The sequence below is a fragment of the Chrysochloris asiatica genome, unplaced genomic scaffold (assembly GCF_000296735.1).
Source record: "Chrysochloris asiatica unplaced genomic scaffold, ChrAsi1.0 scaffold00007, whole genome shotgun sequence".
NCBI lineage: Eukaryota > Metazoa > Chordata > Mammalia > Afrosoricida > Chrysochloridae > Chrysochloris > Chrysochloris asiatica.
This window is the reverse complement of record NW_006408525.1, coordinates 4,069,241-4,091,152: the sequence shown is the minus strand read 5'-3', so window position 1 is coordinate 4,091,152 and position 21,912 is coordinate 4,069,241. Positions and strand designations below refer to the sequence as shown.

The following is a 21,912-nucleotide window of genomic DNA, read 5'->3' as shown; positions in this document are numbered from 1 at the left end:
CCTTATGATATGGTTTCCTTACTATTTTAAAATAGGAGGACAAACTGCTCAGAAGAACTCTGGGAGGTCTCCGTAGAAACCTAAGGCATAAGGAAATTAAATTTCACTAGACACTAGTAAGAAGAAGGATTAGAATTTATATCATTTTCATGAGTCGGCATCTTATCCCACACTGGTTTGTGATTCTCCGTGCTACCCTGGTGCTTCATAGTTTACTATGTACACTGACTCGCTCATTTAGTGTGCTTACCAACCTGCCTGTTAGGGATAAGGGAACTGGAGTTCAGAGAGGGTAAGTACGTTGCTGGAAGGCACACAACTAATGAATGACCTCGGGGAACATCTTGGCACAATGCCATTTCCATTCTAGCACTGCCTTCTAGCGGTTTCCTCACTTTCCTAAAAAAAAAAAAAAATTGCTAATCCCTTGGGGTTTAGACTGGAAGGTACTAGTTGAGGAAGAAGCTGTCAGTAGAGTGGGGACAAGCATGAGTTTTGACGACATAGACCTGGCTTCTAATACTTAACAGCAGTGACACCTTGAGTTAGTTAAGTGCTGTAGAGTTGAGTCAGTTCCGACCCATAGCGACTCTGTATAGGAACGGCTGGTGAGTTTGAACTGCCAAACTTGGGGATTCAAACCGACCTTGTTAAGTGCCATCGAGTCGGTTCTGACTCATAGCGACTCTATATAGGGTTTCCAAGGAGCTGAAAGACCGTGTGGTTCGCAGTCCAGTGTTGACCCTACAGCACCACACCATAAATTCAGGGTTTACCATCCAGCACCGTAATGAGGTTGGGTTTCCACATTTGTAAATTAGGAACTGATTCAGCATTGTCCTGGGGAGCCGTGAGATCTGAAAATGAGGCAACTTTAAACTTTTTATGAGAAAGATTTAGAGATGTTAAGGTCACTAATTTGGATTATGTGTCCTCTCTCCAAATTCTGCAATTAATGCCTAGAGGATCTCACCGCCGCCTGGCCCCAGTCCAGGTTTGGCCCGGCTCGGCCCATGGAAGCCTCGGCTCCGCCAGGGGGCGCGCGCGGGAGGCGCGCTCTAGCCCTCAGCGCGCCTGCTCCTCTCTATGGTGACCCGGGCGCGGCGGCGGCGGAGGCGCGCTCCTGAGGGGGTGGTGTCGCGCCGGGGGCGGGGCCGCGTGAGGGGCGGGAACGCCGAGCCCGGTCGGTCCGGGATGGGTGAGGGGCCCGACTTCCTGGGGCTGCCTATGATGATGTCGCGACCGCCCCCCAGTGCCCCTCGGTCCCGGAGACGCAACTGCTGCGGAGTCCCGATCCCGCCTGCCTGAGGCGTCCGCGGTCCGGATCCAGCCCCTCCTCTCTCAGGTGCGGGCCGGGCGGGCAGCCGCGGCAGGTGAGAAGGCGAAGGCGCTGGGATTCGTGGGGCGTCGGGCCTGGGCTGCGTTCCGAGAGGACAAGAGGGTACGCCTCGGCCCCGGGTGCCACCCGACTGTGGTGTGGGGCGCCTTTTCTGTGCGGGCGTGGCATGGGACTCCGTGGAATGGGAAAGCCCCTTCCTCTCTGGAACACTCCTCATTCACGGCAGTCCACACCTGTCCCATTAAAGTGCGCTCCGAGAGTCCTCCTTGGGGGCAGTAACTGGAGATGTGTGTCCTTAACTATTTCCAGTCCCCTAACAAACCGGCAGTCCCACTTGACTTGCTAGGGAAAGATGCCTCTTTGTATGGTAGGGGAAACTGAGGCAGAACTGCGCAGGCCTGCTTTGCTCTTTCAAGTAACTAGCCCATCCCTACTTCCTGGGAGCCTTGCAGGCTCCTTGCAGGCTGCTGGAGTTTGGGGGGGTTAACGGAAAAGTTTGGGAAGTGGTCTCAGAAGTTACCCCTCTGTTCCTCTGTGTTGTGTGTGACCAAGGTCGCCCCGAAGTGGCAATGACAAAAGAGTGGCAAGTGTGGGGCCTCTCCAGCTGTCTGCCCTAGTTTGACCAGGTTAGGAGAAGTGGGACTAGCCCGGACCCCAGAGCCTCGATTTCAGGCTGGTAAAACAAGGTACAGCAAACAGCGTATTTTCTCCTTTTTGTTGTTCTGGAGGGAAAAATTGTTACTCCTGGAAAAGTATCCTGCTCCTCCCAGTCTACCATAAGGAAGGATTATTGTTAGTTGAAAGTAGGACAGCCCCACCCCCACCCCAATAGTCATTTTGCCCCTGGTTAAAGGTCAGAGTGACCTGATGAATAAACATCCCGAGGTCTATGTGGCCTTCCCAGAAAGCAGTCATTTCCTTCTGCATCCCTTTTACAGGTGACTGGGAGGACAAAGACACTTGCCCTCTGCACTGTTGATCCAAACTTTTGAGGAGCCTTCTGGTCCTCCCGGGTGTCTAGGTGTGGCGCAGTAGGTTAATGCTGTGGACTGCAAAATCAGTTTGAACCACAAGGTCAGCTGTTCAAGCTCACCACCTGCTTCTCGGAAATCTATTCAGGGTTGCTATGGGTCGGAACTTACTTGACAGCGCTTAACAACAACATGGCCCTCATGGGAGTCCTGGTGTAGCTCTGTGGGTTAATACGATGGACTTACAAAATCAGTTTGAACCACAAGGTCAGTGGTTCAAGCTCACCAGCTGCTCCTTGGAAACCCTATATAGGGTTGCTATGGGTCGGAACCGACTGGAAAGCAGTTAACAACATGGTCCTCATGACAATTGAGAGGTAGCCAAGGCTGTTGGTTTTTCTAGAAATGGGAGTGGGGGGACATGGTGTTGGGCGAGTTGGTATGGAGTTCTAGAGTTGAGAGGTGGCAGTAATAGTGATATCTCTCTCCTGTTCAGGAGACCTCAGGTTTGACAATGTCTTTATTCCCTTCCCTGATTGTATTCTCTTTCACTTTCAAGGAAAACAGATACAGCAAATATTTCTGAAACTTCATAGTCTGTTTTCTAATTCTGGAGTACAAGTTATAAAATTGTTCATGTGAAAATGTGGGTATTTGGGTACTGTACTTTCAAATGGAGTGCTAGTGGCTCTCTAGAAAAGTGCTGCTAACCACAAGGACAGTGGTGCTAGCTCTCCAGCCCCTCAGCGGGGGAAAGATGAGGCTTTTTGTTCCTGCAAAGATTTACAGTCTCAGAAACCCTATACAGGGTCACTATGAGTAGTCAGAACCAACTCTATGACACTTGACAGCAACAGCAATTGTGATGATTGATGTAGCAAAAGATGTCAGTGTAACCTAGGGCTCACGTGGTAAGGATGACCAGCCTATGAAAACTTACATTGATCAAATAGACAGCTGTTACCTGACTGTTTATATTGGAATGGAAAGTTGTGAAGTTAATATATACAAAAAGAGAGAGCTTTTCTCAGAAAGCTTAGAAATTACTTTGCTTCCAAACTGTCACATGGCTGAGCCAGTTGACATAACTTTGCCTGGCACCATATAATAGGGATGCCTCATTCAGGGTTCTTAAAATAGCAATGAAAAGGGCATTTTCAGTGACCAGCACTTAAGAAAATAAAACACACAGCAACAATAACAACAGAAGGGCCTAATATCTTTCCTAATGACATCTGCATTGTGATGTTCAGTACAACCACCCTATGTGTATACCTAGGACACCTGCAAATACCTGCATAAACCTGAGGGATTGGAAAACCCCCAAACCCCACTCCTGTTGAGTTGATTCTGACTCAGCCACCCAGGTAGGGTTTCTGAGGCTGTGAATCTTTACAGGAGCAGAAAGCTTCATCTTCTCTGAGTAGCTGTTGGGTTTTGGTTAGCAGTCCAGTGCTTATTCTACAGCACCACTAGGGCTCCTTTTTTAGAGACTAATTTAACTAAAAACTTCACCCTGATGCTTATTCTTACCCACTGTCATCAAATCCATTCTGATTTATAGTAACCCTTTGTTGTGTACCATTGAGTTAGTTCTGAAACATAGCCACTCTGTATAGGTTTCTGAAAACAACTGGATGTGTTTGAACAGCTGACCTTATTCAGCAGCACACCAGCACTCCAATTATAGATTAAAACCAAAAATCCCAACCTACTGCTTTAGGGTTAATCCCAATTTATAGTGAGCCAATAGGACAAGCCTATAGGTTTCCAAGACTAAATCTTCAGTGAAGTTGACGACTACATCTTTCTCCCTTGGAAAGGCTGGTAGGTTTGAACTGCTGATCTTTTGGTTAGCAGCAGAGTACCTTAACCTTTGCATCACCAGGACTTCTAATACGATGATTAGAGACATGTCATGCATGTACTGACTATAGCGTTCTTGCTTTGGGAAGAAAGATTTTCTCTTGAATCTTGGAATCTCATAATCCCAAAAATCAAACATAATTTAGAGTTTGATGAGAATGCAGTTTAAATTGCTGTAGGTGAAGTGTCAAGAGAGGATCTGCCTCATTGTTTTTGTTGGGTAATGGTTATTAATTTGGTAATGGTTGCTTAGGTTTATCTAAGAAAGATTTTGCCAATTACATATGTACAAACACAAACTCCTATAGGGAAATGGCCTGGCTCCTTCTTTGTTCTGTGACTACATTATTCATGAAGTTTTAAAATTGTAAATCTTGTTGCAGTGTTAATAGGATATTATCCTATTATATTTCACATGAAAGCCATCCCCTGTTTCCAGGGGATAATAGTTGGTGTCAGGAGTTCTGGTGGAACTGTGGGATAAGGTTTTAGATGCTAACTAAATGGTAAGCAGTTCAAAACCATCAACTGCTGTCCGGGAGAAGGATGGGTCGGTCTGTCTGCTCCTGGAAGCATTTACAGCCCTGGAAACCCTATACAGGAGAAGGATGGGTCGGTCTGTCTGCTCCTGGAAGCATTTACAGCCCTGGAAACGCTATACAGGAGAAGGATGGGTCGGTCTGTCTGCTCCTGGAAGCATTTACAGCCCTGGAAACCCTATACAGGCTTGCTATGAGTTGGAACCCGACTTGATGGCAGTGAATTTGGTTTTAAGGCCAGGACACAGCTTTTAATGGCACTGTGGTGAAATTGTTGTTGTGTTGTTAAGTGCCGTTGAGTTGGTTCCAATTCTCGTAGTGACCCTGTGTGAAGGAAAGGTTTCCAAGGAGCAGCTGGTGAGTTTGAACCACCAACATTGTGGTTCAAACTGACCTTGTGGTCCCCAGTGCATTACCCTGCAGTTCCACACCAGGACTCCATGGTGGTGGTGTGCCTTGGAGTTGGTTTTGACTCATTGACCCTGCATAGGATTTCTGAGGCCTTTATGGGAGCAGAAAACCTCATCTTTCTCCCAAGGAACATCTGGTAGTTTCAAACTGCTGAATTTAAGATTAGCAGCCACCTGTAACCATTAAGCTACCAGAGCTCCTTAGGTTGCTTAGCCATTCTGTGGGCGAGAAGACCTGAGGCCTGCCTCTGTAAAGCTTGCAGCCTAGGAAACCCTGTCAGGCACTTTACTCTGTCCTCTGGGGTCACTGTCTGGAATGGACTGGACAGCACCCAACAACAAACAACAGGTCAGGACAGTGGTTATGTCTGGTTGTAGTTTAAAGCCATTACCCTTTATCCTATCATGAAGGGCCTCCTTTGTTTTCTCCTATTCAAGTGGCATATTCTACAGGTTGGTGCAATTTTAGCTGCTATTCTGAATAGGAGCTAACTAAGCAAGTAAAGGGAAACCTATTGCATGTTTCAAACATTCTTAGCAATTTTTAAACTTTTTTTTTTTTTTCAAAGCAAGAAAAAGACCTGCATTTCTTCTGGAGGGAAAACCAGCTATTTGATACTGAAGCAAAAAGCTGGGTTTTCTAGTTTTCTAACTAATACAAAATTTCCCTTAACCCTTTCTTCCTTCCTATCTGGTTTTGCAGGTACAGTGATTGGTAGTGAATGATGACCTATAGGCTTTAGGCAATCCTGAAAAGCCTCTTGAAGCATCAAAGGAAGGTGACATTGTATTCAAGGCAGTTTTAGCCTTTTTAGTGGATTTTATTGCTAGGAGTTCCCAAAAGCCAGCCACTCCTTGAATATCAGCATTAGACAATTTGCAACTGAGTCATGGAGGCATTCTTTGAAAAGTAGGGATTTCCCAGCCCCACTGCCTAGAGATTTTGATTGAGTGGATAAGTGATGACTGAGAACCTAAGCTCTAAAAACCCTCCCTGGCATCTATTCTCCCAAGTGATTCTGACATCCAAGTGATTATTATGATAGGCAGTCTGATAGGAGAACCAATGTTCTATTATGTTGAAATTCTTTGTAAATTGGTGGTGTTTGTGATGCCATGGAGTTGGGCACAACAGGAGGAAACACCTTTACAATTGTTCTTAGGTACTCCTGGTGTGGCACTGTGAGTTAATGTGTTCAAGCCCACCAGCTGCTCCTCAGAAACCAAGTGTGGGGTCGCTATGAGTTGACTCCATGGCACTTAACAACAACAACAACAAAGGTATTCAGGGTATTTGCTAGATTAGCCTTTTTCCTGGTCATGAAGGATAACAAAGAGCTTTTATAACTTTTATGTAAATTACTTTACTGGGGAGGGGGACTGTTTTTGCCTGATGCAAGTTAGGAAAGGAGAGGGGTAGCTGGGGACAGTTGTTTCCTTTATCTCATGAGTGGACAAATGAATGATAATGTGGAAACAACTGGAGAGCTGATAGACTGGAATCTAGTTATAATCATCGGTGTTGGATGGGAGAAAACTTGGGACTTCTCTGCATGTAGGATTTGAAAATAAGCAAAGATGTCTCATTTTTACATAGTTAGGCCCTGCAAGTTAATGTGCTGGACTACAAGGTCAATTAGAACCACAGGTCGGTGGTTCAAGCTCAACAGTCACTCTTCGGAAACCCTATGCAAGATCAGTATGAGTCAGAACTGACTCAGGGCACTTAACAGCAAAAACAGTCTCTTATTAGGAGTCTTGGTGTGGGCTGTAGGATGAGCAGTGGACCATGAGGTTGACAGGTCAAACCTCCCAGCTGCTCCTCAGAAACCCTGGATAGGATTTATGGCACCTAACAACAAGGCCTTATTGACAACAATAGGGTGCTTAATAAATACTAAAATTTAGTCATAGGTTCTAGTTAAAACAAAATTGCAAAACTATATATTCTGGTTGGGACATTAAACGTGGGAAAAGCCAAGCAGTTAAGGATATAGACCAACCTGGTTTTAAATCTCTCCCCTCCATTTCATGTGTATGCTACCTGGGTAAGTTACTTAACCTATCATGTCTCATTCTCTTTATCTGCAAAATGAAAGTATCTCGTAAGATTGCTGTATGGATTAAAAGGGTGAAATATGTATGTGAAAATTAGAAATAAAATTAATATTAAAATTAACATTCTTCAGACACGTAAGCAACTCAGCAAAAGTTCTCTCTGTCCCTTTGTCATATCGCATTTTTATTCTGCACACTTAACGTTTTTCTAAATCCAGCCTTCTGTCTGTCTTTCCAGGAATACCTACTCAGCCAGCTGTTTTAGAAAATGTATGAAAGAATGAGGACTAATATTAAGAACTAGCGAATATGGGTAAGAAGAATGAGTCCATAGGACAATTGGCAACATTTTAAAATGTTTTTAGAGTGGGGCGTTGGCATGTTCTCCAGAGTTTCTGTCTGCAGAATTAATGACACTCTCCATATCCTGCCCTATGTGTTTGGATGATAGCCCGGGAGCTCAGATCCCGTTAGGAGGCTTTGAGGCTGTCCCCATTAAGTAGCACCTGACATCCATTTCTCTCTTCATTTTCCTTCCCCTCTTGTTTCTTCCGTTTTGATCTTCTTTCTTTGTCTCTCTCTCTCTCATCCTTTTCCCTCTTCCAAGTTGCCCTTCCTTTGTACTTGCCAATCATGTAATAATCACATCCCAGGCCCCTGGAACTCCAGGGTAAAAGAGGCTGCTGCTGGTTGCTGTCTCCCAGCTAAGTATTCGAATAGGCTCTTTTGTGGCAGGATGATAAAATGCTGATTAGTACAATACTGGCTTCAAGGGCCTATTAATGCGAACAGCATATGTAAATCACAGCGATTTAAAGCCCTTTTAGAGGTCCGTTTCTTAAATATTTTTTTTAAATTGAATTATGGTGTTTGTGGAATTTTTACATCTAAACGCTGAATATGTTTATAACCTAAGCAGACAATTTCTTTCATATTGATTGGGAATCATTTATATTCTAAAGAAGTTTCAACCCTTAAGGGCCTTTGTATTGTTCTGCAAATGTCTAACTGGTGTGTAATACAATTAAAGTTTTGTTCACTGAGCTGCTGACATAATTAGTTTAATTTCGGCTCCTAATATATTTCTTTTGGCAGCTGGGAAATTAAAATACTACATGTTGCATAAAACTGCTTTTTTGTAAAACTGCTTTTTTGAGGGGTGGTTTTTACTGTCAGTTGAATGGACTGAGGCCCCAGGGTACTTTTTTTTTTTTAAATGTCTTATTCAACTTTCCTGTAATAGTCTCTTGCTCTCTATAGAATTAATGTATTAAGGCACATAATTGACTACTTAAGCATTCAGAAGAGACAATGTTTGGCCTTTACTCCATGAGGATATATATTTTTTTCTTATATCTCTTTTGAGGAAATGTGTATAATTTTTGCAAACTCTGAAGTATATTATAGTTACCTGAGCATGTGAACTTTTGCAAAGTCTAGAAAATGGAGTGGTTTTCTCTGATAAGCTGTATTTAATTCCCTCACCGAATAGCTGTTCTGTTCTTTTTAGATCATAGCATTTGCAGACCTGATGTGAAAGTGAAAAGGCTGTGAGGCCTGGTAAATCCGTTTCATAGTTTTTTCATCACACGTTTCACGTTTAGGAACGATTCACGTTTAGGAACGATTCACGTTTAGGAACGATTCACGTTTAGGAACGATTCACGTTTAGGAACGATTCACGTTTAGGAACGATTTACGTTTAGGAACGATTCACGTTTAGGAACGGGCTTTTAGTCTTCAAGAGAAGTTAACCCTCAAGGAGACTTTACAATTTAATTATCCTAATCTGCAAGGTGCAAGCTTTCGTAATGTAGTGGTAACAAATTGGGCTGTGACTCTCACGAAGCTACCAGCTGTTCCGTGGGAGAAAGATGAGTCTTTCTGCTCCCATAAAGATTTACAGCCTCGGAAACCCTGTACAGGGTTGCTATGAGTCGGAACTGACTCCACGGCACATAACAACAACAACATCCTAATCCGCACTTAATTTCCTATAGGATTCTCTGAGATTCTCAACAGGTTGCTGATTTCAGGTTTTCATCTCTGAGGATGCTGTAATCTTTTTTTTTCTTAATAGAAAATGACCTTGGTCTGGTAATTTCTCTGTTGTCCTCTCATAAAAAGATACAGCAAAGCTTTTTTCCTCTCTAAGCAGCTTTTTTTCATGGTGATCCATGAGCTGAATTTGAGCATTTTTTACTTTGTGGAATTACTGCGTTAGATTTTTTTAAACTATTCTTCTGTGATGTTGCATGTTTCGTTTATTTCTCACTTGGCATTTCAAGAATGGCATAGAAAGATGTGGCTTCATTATGTCTGGGTGGCTGAGTGAGCTGGGATCTCTGGGACAGCCTTTTCTTTCCACCAGACCAATACTAAGAGCGGAAGTGGCTCAGTCCATCTGAACTATTTGGAGCCAGTTAGATTTGTGGAAACATTTTAACTGTCTTATTCTTAAAAGAAATACTGTCTAGTCATTCTGAAATCTACAGGAAATTAGCCTAGTGGAGGTTCTGCCAGCCTCTGCTTAGTTAACTGCACGTCTTTAGCAATCAGCACCATTGTCTATATGCAATTGCTGGATTAAGTTAAAAGACTTGAAAGGGAAGAAAATCCCCAGCTTTTGTTAAGTAAATGGAAGGTCCTCCTGTCCTACCCCTTTTGTTTTACTCTTTTGGTTTGCAGTGTAGAAAATCTTTCTTTGTAACTTTCCCAGTCTTAGTATTGATCGCCTGTTTACAGATTTAGTAGTGGCATTATATCATTATATTGTATCCTCAACTAGGAAAGTGTGGTGTTCCACCAACATTTTCTGTGCATCTCCCTGTGGTTTTTACTTTTATGATAAGTAAGATATCTGCTTGAGAAATAATCAATCCTTGTCATGTGTGGACTTCTACCCTTTCCTTAAGCCTTGAATTGATGAGTGCATAACCACTTGTAATTAGGTTGGATTAAACCCCTTTTCACCATGCTAAATTGTTACTTTACATGGTTTGTGTGGAGTACATTAACCAGAATATAAACCTTTCTGTGAAAATGCTGGGCAAAAAGAACATTCTAATTTGGGGGAGGAAGGCGGAATGCTTTCTGGAGCTTTAGCAGGAGGGGGTCAAAAGTTGTTCAGCTAAAAGTGGTGCATACTTGATCTTGGTCAAAGATGGTCCTCAGAAGAGAGATGAATTGTTTTGGCTGATTACCGGCCATTGTTTAGCAAGAAAAAAATTTTTTTTGTTGAGAATACACACAGCAAAATGCACACTGATTGAGTAGTTTCTACATTGACAATTCTGTGTCATTGATTGCATTCTTTGAGTATTACTGCCACTCTCATCCTCTTTTTCTGAGTTGTTTCTCCTCCATTAACATAAATCCTCCCAGCTTTCTATCTAATCTTCACAATTACTGTTGTCAATTTAATCCCATGTAGATCTTAAAAGAGCATAATGCTCAAGGCAGGCATTTTTTTTACTAGTTTAGTAGTTTGGTTTTATCAAGGAGGGAGAAGGGGCTAGGGAGGAATAGCTGCTAGGACCGGGATTTCCTCAGTTCACAGTGGAAAATTCTTAGTCCTTTAGATTCTCATTTGGAACCAACTCCACCGCACCTCACAACAGTAACATTTCTGTCTTTTGGAAATTACTAGATTCAGGTGCCATTCTTGCAGTAGTCAAGAATCAAAAGACATTGCATTAGGCATATCTGCTGCACAAGACCTCTTTAAAGTGTTCAAGAGCAGTGATATCAGTTTGAGGACTGAGAGCCTAACCTAAGCGTGGTATTTTCAATAGCCTTGCATGCATGAGAAAGTTGGACAATGAATAAGGAAGACCAGAGAATAAGTGATGCATTTGAATTATGGTGTTAGAGAAGAATATTGAAAGTACCATGGACTGCCAGAAAAACAAACGATTCTGTGTTGGAAGAAGTACAGCTGGAATGCTCCTTAGAAGTCAGGATAATGAGATTTCATCTCTTAGATTTTTGATGTTTTATCGGGAGGGACCAGTCTACCTGGAGAAGGACATTATGCTTGGTAAAGTGGAAGGTCCTCGATAAAGAAGAAGACCACCAAGGAGAGGTGGATTGACACAGTGGCAGCAGTAATGGTCTGAAGCCTAACAGCAGTGGTGATGATGCCGCAGGACTGTGCAGTTTCATTCTGTTGTGCCTAGGGTTGCTGTGAGTCAGAACTGATTCAATACCACCTAACATGGACAGTGAAATGGTACATAGTCATTCCTTATCAGAAGTTAAGTAACTTAGCCATGTTTACTATTGAGGAGTGGGGGAGAAGGGTATTAGAATGTTCTCAGAGAATTACATGCCGCTTCACTTTTCCTGCTGCCTTGGCCATATGGTTGGATCAGGCCCTTCAGGTGACACTGAATCATCACTTTCACTCCCAAAGATATCCAGTTCAGTGTTTCCCAACCCTCTGAACAGTTGACACAGTTAAAGACCAGCAAGAACAGTGACAATGAATCACCCCTCTAATGGGTGACATAAACATGACAGTTCTGCAGCATCACCTCCAGATGACCTTCATCAGATACCTAAATTGCACGTTGTTATTCTGCGGTGAATCATCCAGACTGATGGGGATTTCACTTAGGCAGACTAGAACTGCTCCTCAGGGTTTTCAAGACTACGACCTTTGGGCTAAAAGTTGAGCACTTAACCATTTGCACCACTCAGGGACTCCCTAAATTGCACTTATTTGATAAAAAATTATATATGGCAAATGAAAATATGTTGACAGTATTAATCTGATTGGTTTTTTTATTTGACGTATATAGGCTATGCACACCTACACTGTTTTTAGAAATGCTGCCAAATGCAGCTTGAGTCTTTCTTATCTTATCTTTTCAGAAACAAAACACAGCCTAAAAACAGGTCACTAGTGTGGCATGGTAGGGTAAGCATTGGACAGCTAACCACTAGGTTGGCAATTCAAACTTACCAGTTGCTCTTGGAAATCCTATACAGGGTTGCTATGAGTTGGAACCAGTTAGTGGCACACAGCATTTTTTTTTAAACTTTTTGTGAAATGAATGGTTTACAGAACAAATCATCAATCCTACATTCAACAAATGATACACTTTGTGTCATAATGATTGCAATCCATTCCAAGCACTGTCGGTTAACAGTGTGACCTCTAGTCACTATATTTTCCCCTTTATCCAAGCCCCCTGTAACTATCATAGAATGGTTCATTTAGCAAGAAAATTTCTGAACTTCACAATAGTGGTCTCATGCAATATTTGTCCTTTTATTTTTTCCCCTTAAACTTTTTATTGTGAATTTGAGTGGAAGTTTACAGAACAGATCCTCAATACCACATTCAACAAATGATATGTACCCTTAGTGTCATTACAATGACGGCAATCCATGTACCATCAATGTACTGTATTTATTTATCTCTATTCATTTTATCTTTTTTCTGTATCGCCCCATCCACCCTGTAACCATCTTGTTGTTAAGTGCTGTCTAGTTGGTTTTGACACACAGCAACCCTGCATAGGGTTTCCACCCTCCATTTGGTTAACTGTCCAGTACTTAGCCTACAGCAGCACACCAGGACTCCATCATAGAATGTTTCATTTAGCAAGAAAATCTTAACTTTTTACAACAGTGGTCTTTTGTGATTGACTGATTGTACTCAGAATAATGTCTTCATGTTGTGAGGGGTTGTGCATATTCTTTAAGGTATGTAATGTTCCATTGTGTGTGTATATACCAAAATCTGTTTAACCATTCTTTCTGTTGACTGGCATTTAGGCTGTCTATATCTTCTTGTTATTGTGAATAGTACTGCAATGAACATGCTGTTAAGTGCTGTTGAGTCGGTTCCGGCCCATAGCAACCCTGTATAAGGTTTCTGACTTGGTGCTGGTGAACTTGAGCCACTGACCTTGCAGTTCAAAGTGACTTTGCAGTTTGTTTTCTGTTTGTGTGTTTTCAGTTATGTTTAGTAGTGTATTTATGCCATGTATTAGAGCTCCTGCATTTGTTCCTATTTTTCACTGATTATTTGTATTGTTCTAGGTTATACATTTAGGTCTTTAATCCACATTGAGTTCATGTTTGTGTATAGTGTGAGATATGGGTCTTGTTTCATTTTTCTGTAAATGAATTTCCAGTTTTGCCTGCACCATTTGTTGAAGAGACTACCTTTCCCCCCTTTTAATGCATTTTGTCCCTTTGTCGAAAATCAACTGACCATAGGTGGATGGATTTGCTTCTGGGTTCTCAATTCTTCTGATCTATTCCATTCATCTATGTGTCTTTCATTGTACCAGTACCAGGCTGTTTAGAGTACTGTGGCTGTGTAGTAGGTTTTGAGATTGGGAAGTGAGAGGCCTCCTACTTGGTTCCTCTTTTTTAATAATGCTTTGCATATCTGGGATCTTTTTCTTTTTCATATAAAGTTAGTGATTAGTTTCTCCATCTCTTTAAAGAATGATGTTGAAATTTGGATTGTGTTGTTTAGTTCTTCTGTGTCTTTGTTGAGTTTCAGCAAAAGTGGTGTATTAAAATCTCTGCATTGTTTTTGTAAAATTATCCATTTCTTTAGTTCTATTTGAGTTTGATTTCTTTCTTGTGTGTAAGGTATGCCTCTTGTACACAGCATATTGAGGAATCCTGCTTTCTTATACATTCTGCTACACTGTCTCTTGATTGGTGCATTTAATCTGTTTACATTTAGTGTAATTATTTATATATATCCTGGTGTGATGCTATAGGATAAACACTGGACTGCTAACCACAAGACAGGCAGTTCAAACCCACCAGCCACTCCTTGGAAATCCTGTACAGCACTTAACAATAAAAACAAAATGAATTGATTGCTGTCACTTTGCTGTGTGTGTTTTTTGTGATGCTGCTGTTTTCTTTGTTCTATGTGATTTTCTGCACTGAGTTAATTTTGTTCATTGGTTTTTTTTTTTCATTTCTTAAAATTTTTGTTGTGTTAATGTTTAATCTGATTTTCCTCCTTTTAATTTTGATGTGAAGGTATATTCATTTTCTTTTGAGGTCACCCTACAATGTTTTAAGCTTTTCACCATTCAAAACAATCTGTTTTATCTTGAAATCTACTTGACTTCTTGACATTTGGAAGTTCTGTATTTACACTATTCCTTTTTTTTTTTGCTTTAACGTTGACTTCCTTCCTTATAAATCGATATCTCTGCTTCACTGTATTCCATCTTGTAAGTTTGTTTTACTTTAAATACTTGTATAACTATATTGAGTTCAGGGTGGTGTTGTCATGTATGGTAACCTCAGGTTGTTGTCTACTGTTAACAACAAGTTTTGTTGAGGAGGAATTGCTATAAAATATAAGAGTTCTGGCTGTCCTATTAAGAAAGCAGTTTCTGTTTTGATAACCAAAGTGTGTAGTTAAATGTTTATGTCTGTTTTAATTTACACTTGATTCTTCCAACTAAACATGGCTTTTAAAATGAGAAGAACTTGAATTTGATATTATATATTGTAATACAAAGGAGCTCTGGTAGTGTAATGGTTACGAATCGGGCTGCGAATCTCACGGTCAGCAGTTCTAAACTACCAGCTGTTCCGCAGGAACAATAACACATAGTATATATCTCACTGCAGGTTAGTCAGTTCCACCCTTGTATAGTTTCTGAGGCTCTATATCTTCAAGGGAGCAGAAAGTCTCATCTTTCTCCCACAGGATAACTGGTGGGTTTGAACTTCTGACCTTGTGGTTAGCAGTCTAGTGCTTATCTTACTGTGCTACCAGTGCTTCAAGTATTATAAAAATGCATTGTAATATATTTTCTGTAAAATTTAATATGCTTATCTAAATTTTTTTTGTTTTTTTTACTTAGCATGACTTCATCAGGGAGCAAATGAAAATGGAGTTTATCATTTCTAGAGGCATTATTAGCAAGATTATATATTGCTGCAGTTGTTTTGATGTTTTAATGTACATTATGCAGATTACTGATCTTAGCCTGTTGTTGTAAAGTGCCCTCAAGTTGCTTCTGACTCATATCATGGATAATGATGGTGGACATTTTAGCCTAGACCTTCCAAAATGTTTAACAGAGTGTTCTGAGATAAAACTATAGTAACACCTTAGTAAACATTTGAAGACTATACTTGGTGGTAACTGACTGCCCTTGTTTTGCAAGAGGAATTGGAGGTATAGAAAAGTACAGTCTGACTCATCCAGGACCCCCTAGCTAGTTAATTATGTGCAGACCAGAAGTGAAGTCTGAAAAAACCCGGTGCCGGCAATATAATTCTGACTCATCATAGTGACAGCATTTTGTTGTTTTTGTTAATGTCATCAAGTCAGTTCTGACTCATAGAGACCCCTGTATAAGATTTCTGAGGAGCAGCTAGTGGGTTTGAACTGCTCACCTTGTGGTCCAAGACATTAACCGGTAGCATCAATCAGTACTCTGGATGGGACAGAGGAAAACTGCCCCCTAGGGTTTCCAAGGCTGTAAACCTTACATCTTTCTCTCTGGGGGGGCACTGGTATGTTTGACCTTTTGGTTAGCAACAGAGCACTTAGCCACTACACCACCAGGGCTCCTAATTCCTGTTCAATCCGTGGGATTTCACCAGTATATCATCACCTTTTTGGTTTCTCTATGATTTGATTTGATTATGATGCATAGCAACCTTATGTATTAGAGCAGGACTGCCCTCCATAGGTTTTCTTTCTTAGCTTGTGATTTGAGTGAAAGTTGCATTGCAAATTGCTTTTCTATTCAACAGTTGATATACTTTTTTGTGTGTGTGACTTTGAATGCTGTCCCAACAATGTAACAGCATTCTTCCCACTTCCTTTCTGTGTTTACTGTTTCCATTCATATTTCTTTCACATCCATTCCTTCCTTTTGAGCTTTATCCCTGGGCAGATGCTGCCCTTTTGATCTTACATGGATTGTCCTAAGGAGTGGCTACTTCCCTGGTATTATTGCTCGCCCTGTCTTGTATGCCTCTTTTGTCTTTTGTTTGGCTATAAGTTGAGCCAGCTGTGGGGGTGAGTTCAGTTCCAGACCTTCAAAGGGACTAAGGCTAAGGCCATAGTCTCAGGGTTTCCATCTCCATAGAATTTTCAGTGGCTGTGATCTTTATGGAAAGCTTTTATTGTGTATTGAGTCAGTGAACGCTTACAGGGCAGATTATCAGCCTTGCTTTCAGCAAATTGTAATAATCCCCTCCAAGCACCTTTACCCAACAGTATTTACCCCTATTACCTTTTCAAAAAATGTTTTTGATGTACACATACCACATTGAAATTTGTTTAAATGTCCAACGGGCAATTTGTAAGCCATCTTCCTGTTCGCAGGTATACTGCCTTTCTCAGTCCATGGGCCTAGAGTCCTCTGTTGCTCTATCTCTATTCCATTGCTTCTGCCACCATCCCTGTTTGCTTTTCTGGTTAGGATTCCTCACTCATCTCATGTTCCTCCATGATGGTCCTAGGTTCCTCTGTTCCTGAAATGACAGATTAACTGCTCCCCCCTTTAGTCACACCTCTTCTGCATTTACTTTTGTGACAATCGCCATTAGACCTGATAACAATTAGCGCAATTGAATCATAAAATCCAATCCCCTTCATCACCAGACCCATCAGGACAAGAGGAAAACCAATCAAAAGAGTTTCTGTCTTACTCCCCTTGTTCTGACACTAAGCACCCTCATGAAAGCCTGTAAGTCAGCCACTTGCCTTTATAGCCCCTCAGTTTTGATACCTGAAGTCTAAGTTGCCCATCCTCTTCAACCCAGTGTACTGTCGAGATATGCCTGAACTCGATATAAAGAATCTTTCTGTATTCTGTTGGAATTTGGGGCAGCTTCATCCTCAAGCAGTTTCCAGTTGATCAGGTTATAGCGATTTACACTTGCTTCCTGAATCATTCCTCTTTATCTTGCTTTGGTTGAATTCTAGGTCAAAGGTACAGTCTGGGAGACTGGGAGTTCTTGTACACCTACCCCCTCTTCAGACCACCTGGCTGCTTCACTCTAATTCTAGCTCCCAGTAGCTAGGTCAGTGTTCTTGGGCTTGGGAGTTCATATGTCCTTGGCTCCCTGAACTTTAAAACCTGCCAGCCCATCCTTTTCTTTCTCTCATCTCAAGGTCATCGAGCATCTATGGAATATGACCAATCTCAGTCCATGTCTTCTTTGCTGCATTTCCCCCCCTTCCACTTACAAGTTGACCAGGACTGTTGCCAGGGAGCAGAGCATATAAGACTTAGGGGTTTACCCTGAAAGGCTGACTTTTCTTGCTGTGATGGTTCCAGGACAAACAGCTTACTTGATATTGTCACAGTCAGACAGTCTGCTTTCAAGAAGTATCTTCTGTTCCTCTAGACATTCTGGATTGGTCTGCGTTTCTTTTCAGTTGGGCCTGTCCCATCTCTGAAGGTTCTGGGTGGGGCTCAGGATTCTACCTAAGGCCCCATACTCCACAAAGGCTTAACAAGAAGCCTGTTTCCCTGTGCACATTCTAGTCCCCTTTTAGATAATCCAATCCGTTATAGACTAAAGACAGGTTTACAAGTTTTCTATAATCATCTTTCCCAGTATTCCTTTCTACCCCACTTAAATGTCTGCTTTACACTAGTAGGCAGGGTAACCCAATATCCACAAAACAGGCAAACATATTAACATTATTTCCTCCTTTACCCATTCAGAATCCTAGTGTGGCACTGTGGGTTAATTAATGCATTGAACTGCAAAGTCACTTTGAACTGCAAGGTTGGCAGTTCAAGCTCACCAGCTGCTCCTTGGAAACTATGTAGGGTTGCTATGGGTTGGAACTGACTTGATGGCATTTAACAACAACATTGGGTAATGGTCATGAATATTTCTTCATATCTTTGTTGGCTGCCTGAATGTCTTCCTTGGTGAAGTGTCTATTCGTGTCCTGTGCCCATTTTTAAATTGGGTTATTTGTTTCTTGTATATGTGCTGTAATTTCCTGTAAATTTTAGAGATTAGTCCCTTGTTTGACATGCTGTTGGCAAAAAATTGTTTCCTAGTCTGTGGGCTACCTTTTCACTCTTTTAGTGAAATCTTTTGATGCAGATAAGTTTCTAATTTTTAGTATGTCCCACTTACCTATTTTGTCTTTTATTATTTGTGCGTTTTTTGCCATGTTTGATAGTCTGTGTATGCCAGGTATTAGAGCCCTTAAATTTGTTGCTATGTTTTCATTGATGATCTTTATAGTTCTAGGACTTTCTTTAGATATTTAATTTATGTTGAGCTAGGTTTTGTATATAATGTGAGATATGAGTCTTTTTTCATTTTTGGCAAATCGATTCCCAGTTTTGCCAGCACCATTTGTTGAAGAGACTATCTCTTCCCCATTTAATGTGTTTTGGCTTTTTGTCAAAGGTCAGTTGACTGTATATGGATGGATTTACTTCTGGGTTCTCAATTGTGTTCCATGGATTCATGTATCTTTCACTGTACCAATACCAGGCTGTTTTGACCACTGTGGCCATGTAGTTAAGTTTTGAAATCAGTAAGTGAGAGGCCTCCCACTTTGTTCTTCTTCTTAAACAGTGCTTTGCTTATCAGAGGTTTCTTTCCTTTCCATATGATGTTCGTGATCGTTTTTTCCATCTCTTCAAAGAATGTTGTTGGAATCCAGATTGGGATTGCATTAGATCTGTAGACTGCTTTGGGCAATATTGACATTTCATAATGTTAAGTCTTCCTACTCAGGAGCATGGTATATTCTTCCATTTTTATAAATCTCTTTCAGTTTCTTGTGCTAGTGGCTTGTAATTTTCTTTGTATAGGTCTTTTGTTTCTGTGGCTAGATTTATTCCTAAATATTTCATCCTTTGGGGTGGCTATTGTAAATGGGATTGTTTTCATTATTTCCTCTTCAGAGCTGTCTTTATCAGTATATTGGAAGCCAGCTGATTTTCATATGTTGATCTTTTACCCTGCCACTTTACTGAATCTTCCAGTGAGTTCCAGTAGTTTTTTTTTTTTTTACTGAATCTTTGGGATTTTCTATGTGTAGGATCATATCATCTGCAAATCGAGAGAGTTTTACTTTTTTGCTAATTTGGATACCTTTAATCTCCCTATTTTGCCTACTACTAGCTCTGGTAGCGTAGTGGTTACGAATCGGGCTGCGAACCTAAAGGTCAGCGGTTCGAAACTACCAGCTGCTCCGCGGGAGAAAGATGAGGCTTTCTACTCCCGTAAGGATTTACACCCTCAGAAACCCTGTACAGGGTCGCTATGGGTCGGAACCGACTCGACGGCACATAACAACAACAACAACAATAGCTCTGACTAAGACTACCTACCAACACAATATTGAATAGGAGTGGTGATAAAGGACATCCTTGGCTGGTTCCTGTGTGCAAAGGGAATGCTTTCAGTTTTTCTCTGTTGAGAGTGGTGATGTTGGCTGTTGGTTTTATATATAATCTCAATTACGTTGAAGAACTTCCCTTCAGTTCCTGCTTTGTTGAGTGATTTTGTCAGAAATGTGTGTTGGATTTTGTCAAATGCCTTTTCTGTATCAGTTGGTATAATCATGTGGTTTTTGTCCTTTTAAAAATTTATGAGGTGGATTACGTTAATTGTTTTTCTAGTATTGAACCATCCTTGCATCACTGGTAAGAATCCTGCTTGGTCATGATGCATTATTTTTTGGATATGTTGTTGAATTCTATTGGCTAGGATTTTGTTGAGAATTTTTACATTTTGTGTTCTTAGGATTATTGGCTTATAATTTTCTTTATGGAATTAGATCACCAGGTCTTTACTTTATGGTGCTACTGCAGTGGAGCCCTGGTGTGGTGCTGTGGGTTAATGCCCTGGACTGCAAAGTTGGTTTGATCTGTAAGGTCAGGGTTCAAGCTCACCAGCTGCTCCTCCAAAACCCTGTACAGGGTCACTGTGGTTCGGAACCAACTTGACGGTACTTAGCAACAATGGCAGTGTCGGTTTGAACCACAACATTGACAGTTCAGATCTACCAGCTGTTCCTTGGAAACCCTGTACAGGGCCACTATGAATTAGAACCCATTGGACGGCACTTAACAACTGGGTAGGAGCCTGGGTAGCATAGTGGGTCACATGTTGGGCTGTTAACCTCAAGGTCAGCAGTTCTAATCCACCAGTTGCTCTGAAGAAGAAAGATCAGACTTTCTGCTGCCGTAATGATTTGCTACCTTGGAAACCCTAGATCGGTTTGCTATAAATCAAAATGAATTCGATGGTACATAGCAGCAATAGCTGCATTGGGTGAATTCCAGCTGCCGCCCTTTTACTAGTTATTGTCAGTTGTCATTAAGTTGCCCTGCTGCGTGTGCAGACTAGTACTGCCTTCAAGGCTGAGACCTTTTGGATCAGATCTCCAAGCCTGTCTTCAAAGGTGATACTCGGTGGATTCAAATCCCTAGTCTTTCTTCTAGTAGTTGAACACTGAACTATTTATGCCACCTAGTAGTCCTGGTAGCGTCGTGGATTACGAGCTGGGCTGCTAACCACAAAGTCAGCAGTTCAAATCTACCAGCTGCTCCATGGGTGAAAGATGAAGCTTTCTGCTCTCATGAAGATTTACAGCCTCAGAAACCTTATACAGGGTTGCTATGAGTTGGAACCGACTCGGCATACAACCCACCACGACCACCACCGTGTACCTTTGGTTTCAGTAAATGCCTTAAAATAAAAGAGCTACAGAATAGTGACAAAAAGAAAGGGTTTCCTTTTCCTTCAGAACAATCAGTGATTCAGTTGGCACTCAGTAATGTGAGGAATTACTGCTTTTGAAATTATTTATAAAGCGAAGGACAAGCTTTTTTTTGTAAGGCACAAGAAAAACGAATTACCAGAAGAATAATGTACTTGGGCGCCACAGCAGGGTCAAAGTGTTGTAAACGTTTCTAAGTTTATACAATGGTTATGCTTACCGTGACACGGAGCTTGAGTTTCTAAGATGTCCGTGAACAGTGCCATTCAAAGTTTGTCTTAGTTCCCTAGCGCTGATGCTGTAACAGAAATACAAGTGGATGGCTTTAACAAACTGAAATGTATTCTCTCACAGTTTGGGAGGCGAGAAGTCCAAATTCCAAGGGCTGACTCCTGGGGAAGGCTTTCTCTTTATCAGCTCTGGAGAAAGGTCCTTGTCTCCTTTCAGCATCTGTGGGCCCAGCATTCCTTGGAGATCTCCATGTGTCTAGGTATCAATCTTCCCCTGGACTTAGGGGCTTCACAGTGCAGGGACCCCAGGTCCAAAGGACATACACACTCCACTGGCTCTTGGTAATATTAAGTGCCGTTGAGTTGGTTGATTCATAGCAACCCTGTATGAGGAGCGACTGGTGGGTTTGAACTGATGACCTTTCAGTTAGTGTTGTTGTTGTTATGTGCCATGGAGTCGGTTCCACGTTAGTAGTCCAGTGTTTTTCCTACAATGCCTCTGTTTCTGCTCACTTTTCTCTCCTTTTATCTTTGAGCGAAAAGACATTGCAGGCCACACCCTTGGGAAACTCCCTTAGATCAGTGTTGAAATGGCATTAAGGGAGTTTGCTTAAACCCAAACAAACCTCCTGCTATTGAGTCCATTCAGAGCAACCCTGTATAAGGCTTCCAGGGCTATAAAGCTTTACTGGAGCATGTTGTTGTTGTTGTTAAGTGCCTTCGAGTCGGAGCCGACCCATAGCGACCCTGTACAGGGTTGCTATGAGTCGGAACTGACT

At 41.6% G+C, this 21,912-nt stretch overlaps 1 protein-coding gene across 1 annotated transcript in view; it reads left to right on the top strand.

Moving 5' to 3' along the window:
- Positions 1–1,212: 1,212 nt before the first annotated feature.
- RFFL (ring finger and FYVE-like domain containing E3 ubiquitin protein ligase) overlaps positions 1,213–21,912 on the top strand; it is a 107,619-nt gene continuing 86,919 nt past the window's right edge. The window contains exon 1 of the mRNA XM_006832321.1: positions 1,213–1,373. The gene's annotated coding sequence lies outside the window, so the exon portion shown is untranslated. The remainder of the gene's footprint in view (positions 1,374–21,912) is intronic.